General features: G+C 38.1%; 1 long non-coding RNA gene across 1 annotated transcript; it reads right to left on the minus strand.

The window, feature by feature from the left end:
- Positions 1–4,889: 4,889 nt before the first annotated feature.
- Positions 4,890–12,619, minus strand: LOC144092993 (uncharacterized). Its single transcript, XR_013306182.1, has 3 exons — positions 12,501–12,619; positions 10,719–10,876; positions 4,890–5,034 (listed from the first exon to the last, which is right to left on the minus strand). It is a non-coding gene; the product is annotated as an uncharacterized LOC144092993 (long non-coding RNA).
- Positions 12,620–14,139: the final 1,520 nt, after the last annotated feature.

The following is a 14,139-nucleotide window of genomic DNA, read 5'->3' on the forward strand; positions in this document are numbered from 1 at the left end:
GATAATTAAATCGGCTGTTGTATTCCAATTTGCATGATTAAGGCGCTAGTTAACGTTGGTGTTGTTGCGCTTGCCCAAATGTCAACACATCACAATTCTCGCCACTGCTCTTAATTAGAATTCCAATCTGCTAAATCAATTAGCCTTAGTCTGCCAATTTGAGACTTGGAATTAGAATTTCGCGGGACATTGCAGTTAGGTGGGATCGTCAAAAGGGCAGGGCTTTTTGCTAATAACCTCACTACGGGTTTGGATAATGTTTACAATTAATATGACAGAACTCATTTTAGGGCATTTATTGTTCAGAAATGTCAGGTGTCAAATCATGGCAGCGTATTTTCCGGACTACAAGTTTACAATCTGAGTCAGCTAAATGATATTTTGACACAATGATCATATCAGACATGACTTACTGGCTGACAAGTTGGTCGTCGGCTCGCAAAACAACATTAAAACCAATTGAAAATATTTATAAGGAAGCTCTGAACGTATTGGACAGAAAGCCAAAAACACACCAACATTGACAAACGCGAGAAAAAAACGCCTAAACTGGAACAATACTGTTAAATATGCAGATGCCACCTTCCTTAGTTTACAAAATCTTCCAAAACAAAGCTCCTCCTCCACTGCAAGATGTTGTACACAAAATTCCAACACATGAACAAGGGCTGGCTCTAGAGGTGACTGTGTAGTTCCCCACAAAAAAGTGCTTGTTTCAGTTACCACTGCCAAAATTAGTGGACTCATGAATTGAAATCAAATATGCTTAGTTCACAAAATCTTCCAACACAAAGCTACTTCTCCACTGCAAGATTTTGTACAAAAAAATCCAACACATCAACAAGGGCTGGCTCTAGAGGTGACTATGTAGTTCCCCACAAAAAAGTGCTTGTTTCAGTTACCTCTGCCCAAATTAGTGGACTCATGAATTGAAATCCAATATGCTTAGTTTACAAAATCTTACATCACAAAGCTCCACCCCCACTGCAAGATTTTGTACAAAAAAAATCCAACCGATAAACAAGGGCTGGCTCTAGAGGTGACTGTGTAGTTCCCCACAAAAAAGTGCTTGTTTCAGTTACCACTGCCAAAATTAGTGGACTCATGAATTGAAATCAAATATGCTTAGTTCACAAAATCTTCCAACACAAAGCTACTTCTCCACTGCAAGATTTTGTACAAAAAAATCCAACACATCAACAAGGGCTGGCTCTAGAGGTGACTATGTAGTTCCCCACAAAAAAGTGCTTGTTTCAGTTACCTCTGCCCAAATTAGTGGACTCATGAATTGAAATCCAATATGCTTAGTTTACAAAATCTTACATCACAAAGCTCCACCCCCACTGCAAGATTTTGTACAAAAAAAATCCAACCGATAAACAAGGGCTGGCTCTAGAGGTGACTGTGTAGTTCCCCACAAAAAAGTGCTTGTTTCAGTTACCTCTGCCCAAATTAGTGGACTCATGAATTGAAATCAAATTTGCTTAGTTTACAAAATCTTCCATCACATAGCTCCTCCTCCACTGCAAGATTTTGCACGCAAAAATTCCAACACATCAACAAGGGCTGGCTCTAGAGGTGACTGTGTAGTTCCCTTCAAAAAAGTGCTTGTTTCAGTTACATCTGCCAAAATTAATGGACTAATGGACTCATGAATTGAAATCAAATATGCTTAGTTTACAAAATCTTCCAACACAAAGCTCCTCCTCCACTGCAAGATGTTGTACAAAAAAATCCAACACATCAACAAGGGCTGGCTCTAGAGGTGACTGTGTAGTTCCCCACAAAAAAGTGCTTGTTTCAGTTACCTCTGCCAAAACTAGTGGACTCATGAATTGAAATCCAATATGCTTAGTTTACAAAATCTTCCATCACAAATTCCCTCCTCCACTGCAAGATTTTGTACAAAAAAATTCCAACACATAAACAAGGGCTGGCTCTAGAAGCGACTGTGTAGTTCCCTTCAAAAAGAGTGCTAAATTAGCCAAAACACCTTCTCTGGAACTCAATACCAATTAACATACGCAAACTCCCGTCTCTGAACTCCTTGACCAATCATCGTAAATCCTGGCTGTTAGACAAACAAAATTGCAATCACAACGCTATCTAAAACTGTGTGTCACGTATGCATCATCATTTATCTTCAACTACACAAGGGACTAAAGATGGAAATTAGCCCTCGGCTACAATCTCCCATATTTACATATATATCTTCATTAACATGAATATAAATATGTTCCATAATATGTGCCGTCCCTTATTAAATAAATCAAACTCAAACCTGACGGTACGAAATTCGATACTGTCCAATATTCCAAATACAGCCGTATCTATTTATTAATTTTTTTTATTATATATTTTTTAATTTATTACGATTATTATTATAAAAAAATTAATTATATCATATTTATTACCTATCTATTTATGTCTAAAATGCCTTTCCTATTTCTGCATCCTCACCCTCTTGCTACTGTGACAATGAAATTTCCCGAATACGGGATGAATAAAGTTATCCAATCCAATCCAATCGGTCACCAATACCGATATTAAGTATCAAATCAGGACATCGCTATCACTAGTAGTGTACACTGACAAAAAATAAATATACGCCACACTGCCCTCGCAAAGAAAGACAGCTCTTGTGACAAAACATGCTCATATTTCTACTCAAACGCCTTCAATTCATTGCCAAGGAATGATGTCATCGCTGCGACCACTCAGTGACCTTCGACAAACATCAAGCAGTTCACTAGAAAGCTGGGCGAGGAAACTACAGTCGCCGTGCTGCCACCTGGGAAATCTTCACCAAGTATTGCTGCTTATTGTTCCGTTGCCTTTTAAACGGCCGACAGCCGCTTTAGTACTGAATTCGGAACGTATTGTTCCCATCGAGGGGGGTGATAGCTGAACATGAAATTGTAATTCTCTCAGAAAGTGTCCAAGCTCAGTGAAAAAAAAAACACAAAGTATTTTTTCACTACATGAAATAATTAAAGAATAGCTTGTTAATATTCACTAGTGTGTTTGTCCTGGTGCTGATTTTATATTTTACAATTTTAGATACTGAAATGAGACCCTAAATGGTGCAAAGTCATTCCCTCCTGGAACATTAAAAAATAAGAAAAAGGCCTGAAGGCATTCCATCTTACAACTCCAAAATTGGGTAGACATACCTTATTACATCAAAAATGGACCTGCAAAAATGTAACTTATAAATTCAATAGAACAGGAAGACAGCTTTGTTGGGCGGTATTTTGAAAAACTGCTAGTAGGAAATTCACTCAAATTGGAATCAAGTATATTAAACCGATTGTCGATACTAAACTACAGTAAAATTAATAATCATTGGGCAGATTTCTGTTGATTGTTTACGTAGAAATTGCAGTTCTTGTTAAATAGGCCAGATTGACTAAAATGGTTATATTCTCCGTAGTATAAGGCAGAATGTATATATTTTAGATAGAACATTATTTATCTTTTTTGCATACATACATATTTATTTTGTTATTGACTACATTTCAGGGATGTTTTTTGTTGGTTTGGGGGAGACTTTTTGCACCGGTGAATCGTAATATAACATAAACAAATTGAAATGAACTTGGATTACGATGCAGACACACTGAAAAATAAGTTTAATCTAACCTTACACTAAACTTAATTGTAATTTTGTTTTAAATTTTGATACCTTTCTTCTCCCGGGTTGGCTCTATTTGCCCCGCCTCCACCCCGACTTTCAGATGCAACCTATCGAGGGTTGTTTGCTTTTGTCTTCCCTTCAAAATATTCCCAAAATGATGCACACAAATATCCTCCCAATAGGATAACGCACGACCACTTGCCAATGAGTAGTAGTATATACTCCTCTCGTATTAGCGAACAAGCTCCGCCATTCGCACTGACTAACAGGAAAAAAAACACTGAAAAAATGCAACGCTCTGCCCAGTGCTCGTAGATATCTGTTATATACAAAGAGATGCGGCAAAAAAGACAGTGCGCTAAAACTAAAATCATAAACAGCCTCTCATGTCTTGGCCACCTGGCTTTCTCGTATCTGGAAATGTGTCTCGTATCTAGAGATAATTATTTGCTCGAAATTGTACTCGTATCTCGAAATGCTCGTATGTCGGGGTGCTCGTATGTCGAGCCACCACTGTAGTAGGTATGTTGTATGTCATCACGTACTTGTAACAACCGATCATGTATTTAATTTGAGCAAATGTAATGTTTTCGAAGTTTATTCAACTGAATGTAGTAAGTTAAAAAGGATTAGCATATTATGTTTTTTTATTTACATTTGATATAACATTCCAACTCCATTGAAATTGGATTTTGTATAGATTCCACAATCTTCTAACCCACAGGTGTCAAAGTGGCGGCCCGGGGGCCAAATCTGGCCCGCTGCATCATTTTGTGCAGCCCGAGAAAGTAAATCATGAGTGCTGACTTTCTGTTGTAGGATCAAATTAAAATGAAGAGTATAGATGTATATTAAATTTCCTGATTTTCCCCCTTTTAAATCAATAATTGTAATTTTTTAATCCATTTTTCTGTGTTTTTGGTTCAAAAATCATTTTGTAAAATCTAAAAATATATTTAAAAAAAGCTAAAATAAACATTGTTTTAGCTCTATAGAAAACTGAATATTCAGGGATTTTAATCCAGTTCTTTTAATCCATTTATTTAAAAAAATATCTAAATATTATATCTAAAATGGTCCAGCCCACATGAAATCGAGTTAACGTTAACGTGGCCCACGAACCAACCCGAGTCTGACACCCTTCTGTTGTTTTTTTGTTTTGTTTTGTTTTGTTTTTGTCATTCTGTAAAGTGCACACATTGATTTTCAAGTGCAAAGACATCCCCCATCTGCTTACTTTTTGGTGAATGTCTTCTTTGCTGTGATGATGTAATAGATGACTCCATACGGTGAAATATCATCCTGTTCAGTCACATCGTTGCTTTCATGCATGCATATTGCTCACATGTTGCTGAAATTGTTCGCGTCAACATTACCGGTTTCCATATACACCGCACCTGCAAATAAAGAACATATTTTTTTAATTCTGTGTCTCTCTTTTGTTACATATTCCAATTTTTGCTCCCAATGACGTTGCGTCAAACACCTAGAAACGATTTTGTTGTCGCTAGGCAAATCAATCCTCTCAAATTTAGACGGAAAAACATTCAACTCTTGTGGTATTCGGTATAAAAGCGCCGGTTTAAGGGGAATAAACATATGTTTGAGGACATTTCAGGAGAGATCATGAAAGTATATGGGAGAGAAGGCAAATAGACTTGGAGGAGGATTGGAAAAGCAGCAGGGCAAACATACACCAAGACTATCGATTTATCGATTGGTATAGTCTTAGAGACGGGCTGCAAGATTGATCAAATGGAAGGTTATCCTTACTCACAGAGGCAAGCTGTTTGCCAATATCTATCACAAATGGCTTAGGGGTGTCAAATGTACGGGCCGCAGGCCAGAAACTGCTCGCTAAGGAGTCCGATCTGGCCCAATTGTTATTAACGATGCAAACGTAAAGGGTCTACATCACATGTGTCAAAGTGGCGGCCCGGGGGCCAAATCTGGCCCGCCGCATAATTCTGTGTGGCCCGGGAAAGTAAATCATGAGTGCCAACTTTCTGTTTTAGGATCAAATTAAAATGAAGAGTATAGATGTATATTAATTTTCCTGATTTTCCCCCTTTTAAATCAATAATTGTAATTTTTTAATCCATTCTTTCGGTGTTTTTAGTTCAAAAATCATTTTGTAAAATCTAAAAATATATTTTAAAAAAAACTAAAATAAACATTGTTTTAGATCTATAAAAAACAGAATATTGAGGTATTTTAATCCAGTTCTTTTAATCCATTTATTGAAAAAAAATCGAAATATTAGATCTAAAATGGTCCGGCCCACATGAATTCAAGTTGACGTTAAAGCGGCCCGCGAACCAACCCGAGTGTGACACCCTTGGTCTACATTAACTGTGTGAGGGTGTAGCACGTATAATTTTATTTTATTTTATTTCTGACCTATAGCTGAAAAAAGGTTGCACTGATATGACTTGAAATAAAAAAAGAATAGCCAACAAGTGAAGACTGAGTTTGAAATTTAGCCGCTTAGAATGGCCTTCATTACCAGGCAGCAATATTGCCGCTACCCTTTTTTTTCTCCCGCATTTGCACTCACAAGTAAACTGAAACCGATGGTATTATCTAAAGCCGTGATTCAATAATCTGGCTAATCCCGCGGGACTTCTTAGGACGGCATCTTGTAGAACTCGGAATGCTCGCTGTGCTCTGGGAAGGCTAAGGCGCCTTAGAGTCACGAGTTGAAAGTTGTGGCGCACCAGGATAAAAACTATTTCTGGGATTTAGCACTATTTCATCAGTGGCAAGGGGGGAGAAATTAATGAACTTTGTTGCCGGAAAACTTTCTTAACTCTCCCGTAATGCTGCAGATCAAATACAATGAAAATAAATACATTTTCAAATCCAGCGAGAATTCTTCCTTGTTATTTTCAAAACTTGCGAGCAGAACTCACAACAACCCGTCTCTGCGTGTGTCTTCCGACTAACTGGTTACCAGTTAAGGGCATACTGAGATAGCCTCCAGGATTCAAGGCTCGGAAATGTTTGATCCCGGCCTATAGGGGGCACTGTTTTGGATCATGGAGCATGGCATGGCAACATGGCATGAAACAAAACAAAACAGGTTAAGGCAGACAATCCCACAAAGACATACAAACACAGGTTTAGATAGACAGACAAAGGCTGATTACCAATCACACGCAACTGGTTAGAAAGAGGAAGAGAAGCCTGGAGGGACTTAAGAGGCGAAAAGCAAACAAACCAACCGAATCCCCAACTAACCCTAACAACTAGTATAGTGGTTTCAAACTGAGTGTTAGGTTTATCATTATTATAGATGTGTATCAATATTATTATATTATATGTACTTGCAACGAAGAGTTATTGACATTAATACAAAGTGCATTTTAATGCATCTCTTGCAAAAGTAAGGACTGTGGTTCACATCAATTGCCTTGGGCAGGATGGGTTCAAAACAAGAACTGTGGACTGTTTTCGGCTTGGGCAGGATGAGTCCACAACAAGCGCCCTTGGGAACTGTGGACTGTTTTGGCTTCGCAGGACGGGTCCACAACAGGCGCTCTTGGGAAGATTCGACAGACCTACAATTGTTTTGATGACTGTGATAAATTGTTATGAGACTCTAAAGATGTTTAGACTTCTGTGGGGCATGGCGTTAAAGTCTTATGAATAAATTAGCGAGAGAGACCTCGAGTTGTTAGAATTATCCTGAGCGGAGTCGCGGATGGATGTATTCTCTTCTTGCAAGACTTAAACAAAGATATGACTAAGGATTATTCCAACACTGAGGAAGAATTTGTGTTTTTTCCTTTCATTATTCACCTGATATACATTAAGAAGGCGGTCCATGGTTTGAAAAATCTCTGAGGTTGCACTGGGCCATCTAGTCAGGTGACCCCAGAAACCAGGCACGGGGAAAAGAGATTTACGTACGTAATATATTGATGCGACAAATTGGCAACCAATCCAGGTTGTACTCCTCCAAAGCCAGTCGAGTCCACCTTTGACCTCACTGAGAATAAACGCTTTAGTGTATCGAGTATATGGACACACCAATGAAATATTACGCCCATTCCTTCAAAAATATACGCCCCAAAAATGTGTCTATCAGTCCCACGCGTTCTTTTAGAGCCTTTAATCAAAATTGCACATACTCAGCACTTTTCTGTCTTACTTTTGCTCCTGTTAACACACAAATGGTGCACAGTGTGTGGCTACGATTAGAGTATAACACTTGGGTCATAAGAAGCTTTCAGGCGGAAACACCCCCACATACCCACATATACACCAGCTACCCTCCATCCCTCGTTCCCGTCACACTTTTCTGGCAAACCCTGCCTTTTTTCAGAGTTTTAAAAATAGTATTAAGCCTGTTCTGGCTGGGTCCCTTTGAGTGGCCCTTGTCACAGATCAGTTTTTCCCTCTCCAGGCCCCCCCCTTCAAACTCTTCCATTTTTAAACCAGTTGCTCCTAGTTAGAGAAGAGACGTTCACTCCTCTTCAAGTAATGAAGACTAATATTCAGACACTTTTGCAGCCTCTTGGAGGCCTGCCCAGTTCGCGGCCCAACTGGCAACAAGGTAAGGGGTGCTAATACCCCCACACCCCTCCACATCCACAGTGGTACCTCGACATACGAGTGCCCCGACATACGAGCAATTTGAGATACGAGTAAAATTTGGGGCAAATATTTATCTTGAAATAGGAGACACATTTTGGAATATTTTGAAGGGAATACAAAAGCGGATCGTTGCAGTTTTTTTCAGTGTTTTTTTTTCCCGTTAGTCAGTGCAGAATGGCGGAGCGATCGCTAATACGAGAGGAGTATATACTACTTCGCGTTGGCAAGTGGTCATGCGTTATCCTATTGTGATGACATTTGTGTGCATCATTTTGGGGATATTTTGAAGGGAAGAAAAAGCAAACAACCCTCGATAGGTTGCCTCTAAAAGTCAGGGTGGAGGCGGGGCAAAAACAGCCCACCCGGGAGAAGGAGGGTATCAAAATGTCAAACAAAATTAGAATTAAGTTTAGTGTAATGTTCGATTAAACTTATTTTTGAGTGTGTCTGCATCGTAATCCAAGTTCATTTAAATTTGTTTATGTTATGTTACGAGCGCGTTGCCGTGCAAAAAGTCTCCCCTCCGCAAAATCTGTCTAATTTTAGTACTATTAAACACATTTTAATAATATTAAACCACTAGTTATTTGTTAATTTGTTAATAGATGGCGAATTAGAACAAACAAAAATATTTTTCCAATCCAACATCCTGTTTTTGGCGTTTTTCCAGAGGGTTGGAACAAATTAATTTGTGTTTAGTTCATTTCTATGGGAAACGTTCGTTTGATTTACGAGAAAAATTGACATACGAGCTCAGTCCCGGAACGCATTAAGCTCATATCTCAAGGTACCGCTGTATAAACATGATTAATTCACACACAAAGAAGTCTGATACAGCAAACACATTTTAACGTGACTGACAGTTTCAAAATAATATGTTTTGCAGCTCAGCCTCATTATTTGCATAGCGAGAGACTTACTTTGGGGTATCGGAATGCTCAACGCGTGCATTAGTCGAGGCGGAAAGATAATGGAGATTTATGAGGGTGTGTGTTGATGTGTTTTTAGCCGAATAATAACGCTTATTGGATATAATGAGCGCAAGGGTCATCTTTCATTCTTGGGGAACCTTTCTCCACGCTGGGGCGGACAGTTTAAATTCGACAGGACAGGCAGTGGTTCTCCGATTATTGAAACCACAAACAAACCAAGGAAAATACATCGTGACCGATTTTAAAATACCGTAGCAGAACTGGTTATTAATATTCTGAAAAGCAGCCATTTCGAACGTTGAGTTGAACTATAGGAAAACAAGAAAATTGCACTTAACTGACTTGTATGTGTTACACTTTACAGTGGTACCTCTGCATAAGATCTTAATTTGTTCCGGGACTGAGCTCGTATGTCGATCTTCTCGTAACTCGAGCGAACGTTTCCCGTTGAAATGAACTAAAAACAAATTAATTGGTTCCAACCCTTGGAAAAAAACACCAAAAACAGGGGGGACTTTATCCACGGCAACGCACTCGTAACCGAACAAACAAATTTGAATTAACTTGGATTAATGTATACAGACACACTCAAATACGTTTAATGTAACTTTAAACAAAACTGAATTATAATTTTGTTTAATTTTTTTTTTAACCTTCATTCTGGGCGGGTTAGCTGTTTGCCACGCCTCCACCCCCACTTTCGCTATCGATGGGCTGTTTGCTGTTGTATTCCCTTCAAAATATTCCGAAAATGATGCACACAAATGTCCTCACAATAGGATAACGCACGACCCCTTGCCAACGAGAAGTAGTCTTGAATGAGCGATCGCGGGAGCTAACAGGCTAAGGAAAGAAAAACAGGAAATGCAACAGTTCAGCCTACCCACGTATTGATTATGGGTAATGAAGTTTTATTCTAAGAAAGGGTGTCATTGGCTATCGGTGTTGTGTGCACGAGTATACTTCATTACCCAGAAAGCCATCTTTTTGCCCACGCATGCGCGTTGTGCGTTTTCTGGTCCATGCTTAGGAGAAACTTGTGTGAAGAAATCGTTTAGTGCTCGTAGATATCTCTTATACACGAAAGAGATGCGGCAAAAAAGAGCGCTACAATGATAAAGTCTCTCATTTCATGGCCACCTGGCTTTCTCGCATCTCGAAATTTTTCTTGTATCTAGAGCGAATCATTTGCTCGAAATTTTCCTCATATCTCGAGCATCTCGTAGGTAGAGCTGCTCGTATGTAGAGGTACCACTGTATATGAATTGTGATTGATGGATATCGCATTTAATTAAACAGTAAAAATAGGCCAAACCATAATTTAACATGGAATGTATGTTCAACAAACCTGCTTTAAGATTTTACAAAGTACCTATGGAGCTAAATCATGGGCAAAAGTAATCAGAAAAAAAATCTTGAAATTTTTATACAAAAAAATCCCACACACAAATAAGGGCTGGCTCTAGAGGTGACTGTGTAGTTCCCTTTAGAAAGAATGCTAAATTAGCCAAAGCACCTTGTCTCATCATACCTGAAAGTGTAATTATTACCTTTTTTAATTCAGTCATCTTTTTTCACCGTCAGATTTTTTCCATTGGCTGAGTTACGGGGCGTGTCTTTGATCGCGAGCCAATCAAAGCATCCGAAAACGGGGGGTCACTTTGCCAACTCAGGACCCCAAACTCTGCCCATTTCATTTCCTTGATATCTGCAAATAAAGCAACAATTGCACCTTCAGAGTTATTCTTTCAAAACACTAAAGTTGGAGTTTTGAGACAGATTTCAAGCCTGCGTTCAGGTTTTTTTCTTTTGCGTTCAATAAGAACCTAAGCAAGTTCGGGAGAAAAAAAAAATCAGTGTATAGTGTATTTCCCCACTCCTTGTCACATCACAGTAGCTTGCCGTCATGCTCAGGGACACGGATTCATTTATTTCCCCTCGTCAGGCGGTTTGTCCCCACCGCCGTCACAAAGCCGTGGTGGAACCGATGGAGGTTGACCAAATAATCTGCCAATTCCCTCCTGAGAAACGCACAGACGACAAAATTCTGGGGGGGAATGAACATATAAGTCTCTCAAGCCCTCATCCCCAAAAGCTGGATCAGCAGTTGTGTCACCGACTCCCCCGCTAAGAGCTCCAGATTTGAACTTTAAGAGGAGGACCGCTCGCCATTTCATGGCTTCACTTTTAATTCACGTTTAATCGCGAACATCTCGCGCGGGATCACAAAGCGGAGTGCTGACGGCCCGTAACATTGGTTTCTAACCAACGCCTCATCCAAAATGTCAACGGGTCGCTGTTGCTATGCGGACTGAAATTAGCTTTTTTTTGGGGGGGGGGGGGGTATAGAATATTATAGTATTCAAGTCACACTGAAGTGAGTCATGCTAAGTCAGTGTTTTACAACCAGTTTTTTTGTATTGTAAAAATATCAAAGGTAATTTTAAACTGTCCTATATTCAGGATATAAAGTTATTCTCTACAATGTTGAATTGAATTGAATGCTTTTATTGTCATTATACAAATATAGAGATTTATAGCTTCAAAAAGGAATCAAAGAAACACAATGTAATTTAATATCCAATATTTCAGTGCTGTTAACCATTTGAGTCACTTTTTTTAAACTTTTTTTTTAATATCAATCTTTATATGGCTACTTATTTATGTATGCACTTTATGGTGAAGCATTAAATCTCTTTGTAGTTGTATAATGACAATAAAAGCATCCAATACAATTCAAGTTTAAGTTAAAAAAAAAAACTCGTAGTTTTAAGACTTTTGACAACAATATTTTCAGATCACGCTAAAACTATAGTTTTGAGGTTACATCCACTTTACATTGTCAAAAGTTGATGACGTGAAACCAAACAACGGTTTACGCTACATTAAAAAAAGTTTTAAAAAATGAATATCATTTTTTAATACAATTTGGACTAATTGTTGGTCGTATAGCAATTTTAATCTTGCAATATTACAATTTTTCTCTCGGAACATTACAATGTATGACTAGGACAATATTTTGAGAAAATAATAATATGCAAGAATATTATTAGATTACCATTTAAATATAACAAACAATAAATCCATAATGTAATTTTACAAGATTCAAATCTTAAATTATTAAAGTCATCTGTTGCTTATTTTAGATTGAACGCTGACTTAATTCGATAGGAAATAATAAATTCTGTACATTAAAAATATATATTTTTTAGAAGGTTTAGCTATAGATTTGTTTTCTTCCATTTATTAATTATTTAGGCGGCCAGGCGGATGAGTGGTTCGCGGGTCGGCCTCACAGTGGCGGACCTGGGTTCGAATCCAGGTTGGCTTACCTATGTGGAGTTTGCATGGGCTTCAGGGCCTGCGTGGGTTTACTTCGGGTACTCTGGTATCCTCCCACATTCCAAAGAAATGCATGGTAGGCTGATTGGACACTCTAAATTGCCCAAAGTCAGCTTGGATGTGCTCCAGCACCCCCAGCGACCCTAGTGAGGATGAAACGGTTCAGAAAATGAGATGATATGAGAGGAGATTAATTGTTTAAATAAATTCCTGGTTGATTTTTGAAGAAAAAAATGTATGTACTGTTCATAAAAAGCAGACAATATTAACATTTTGGGGCTATCATTTAATTCTATATGGCCAAAAAATATCATGTTTACTGTGCTGTTTTTCCACTGATAAAAAATATATATTTTATGACAAATATATATTGTAATTTGATTCTTCTTTTTTATTCTGAGGGACCATGAGCGGCTCAGAATTTAAAGAATTGTACTTTGCTGTCAATTAGTTTTGGCAGTTTGGGCTTTAAATGATAACGTGTCGTCTAAGAATGTTGAAATTGTTGCCAGTCGAGTTAAGCTTTCAAGTTAAGATGATTTCTATTTCCATACAATTCCAATAGGGGGGATGATGCTTTGAAATGGAGGCAAGTTGTGCCCCGGAACGCTTTATGTTCCAATTTATTTTAGCACATCCCACAGGGCGCTCTCATTTGTCCGTGACAAGCTTTGGGGCTAAACATCGATTTCCTGTGGCGTTAATTAAAGCATTTGCAATGCGTCTCCTGTCAACTGCGCATGTTGATTTCTTTCGTCCATTTTTTATTTATTTATTTATTTATTTATTTATTTATTTTACCAGCGTCTGTCTCGTTAGTCCTTGCTTTCATTACAGGTATATTTATTTATTTTTATTTATTTATTTTAAAGGCACTTATACTCGGTTTGTGTTCTTGACCCCTGGAGTTACATGTTAAATTATCCAGCCGGATCGTAAACACAACGCTATTTTTTGTCAGCTTCACACCGGAATAATCATACACTTGAGGGCCAGAATATAAAAAATAAAAAATACTTGATCGAGGGTATGAGATAATATTTCTAGGATCAAATCGGTATTATAGAAATGCCATGTCAAACGCCAAAAGTGATATTTCGTAGTGGGTAAAGAGATTTTTCAGATTTTTTTTTACCTTTAGTCCTAATGGCATTTACCGATGACCCATGCAAAAATAAAGTTTAATAGTATCTAACGCTTCAAATAGTTTCCTTTTACCAATAGTTCATTCTTGCAAAGAAATCAAATACAATCAGCAAATTAACTCACGTTTTGATTTCAGCAAACACGCAGACCTTATTAAAACATTTGATGAGAATGCGCACCTGGCTAGAACGGAAGTGAGTCCGCTACTTTCAAAATAATATAACGTTTGGACAACGTGCAAATAGCAAAACTTATTTCGAGCGTAAAGTTTAAAAATGAAACGCTTATCAATATACCTGACGAAAAATCCCTCTATATACAGCCTTAAATGTTTTGACATGCGTTTTTAATTGAAAAATTGGAGAGTTTAAACTAGAAATATATAACTGTTTCCCCTTATCATTTTACTGTGTAATTCATTGAGTGGGAGGTGCCCAGCCAATCATTGGATACGATGCAATCACGCATCGCAGCCAATCACGG

This window comes from Stigmatopora argus, chromosome 2, assembly GCF_051989625.1.
Source record: "Stigmatopora argus isolate UIUO_Sarg chromosome 2, RoL_Sarg_1.0, whole genome shotgun sequence".
Classification (NCBI taxonomy): domain Eukaryota; kingdom Metazoa; phylum Chordata; class Actinopteri; order Syngnathiformes; family Syngnathidae; genus Stigmatopora; species Stigmatopora argus.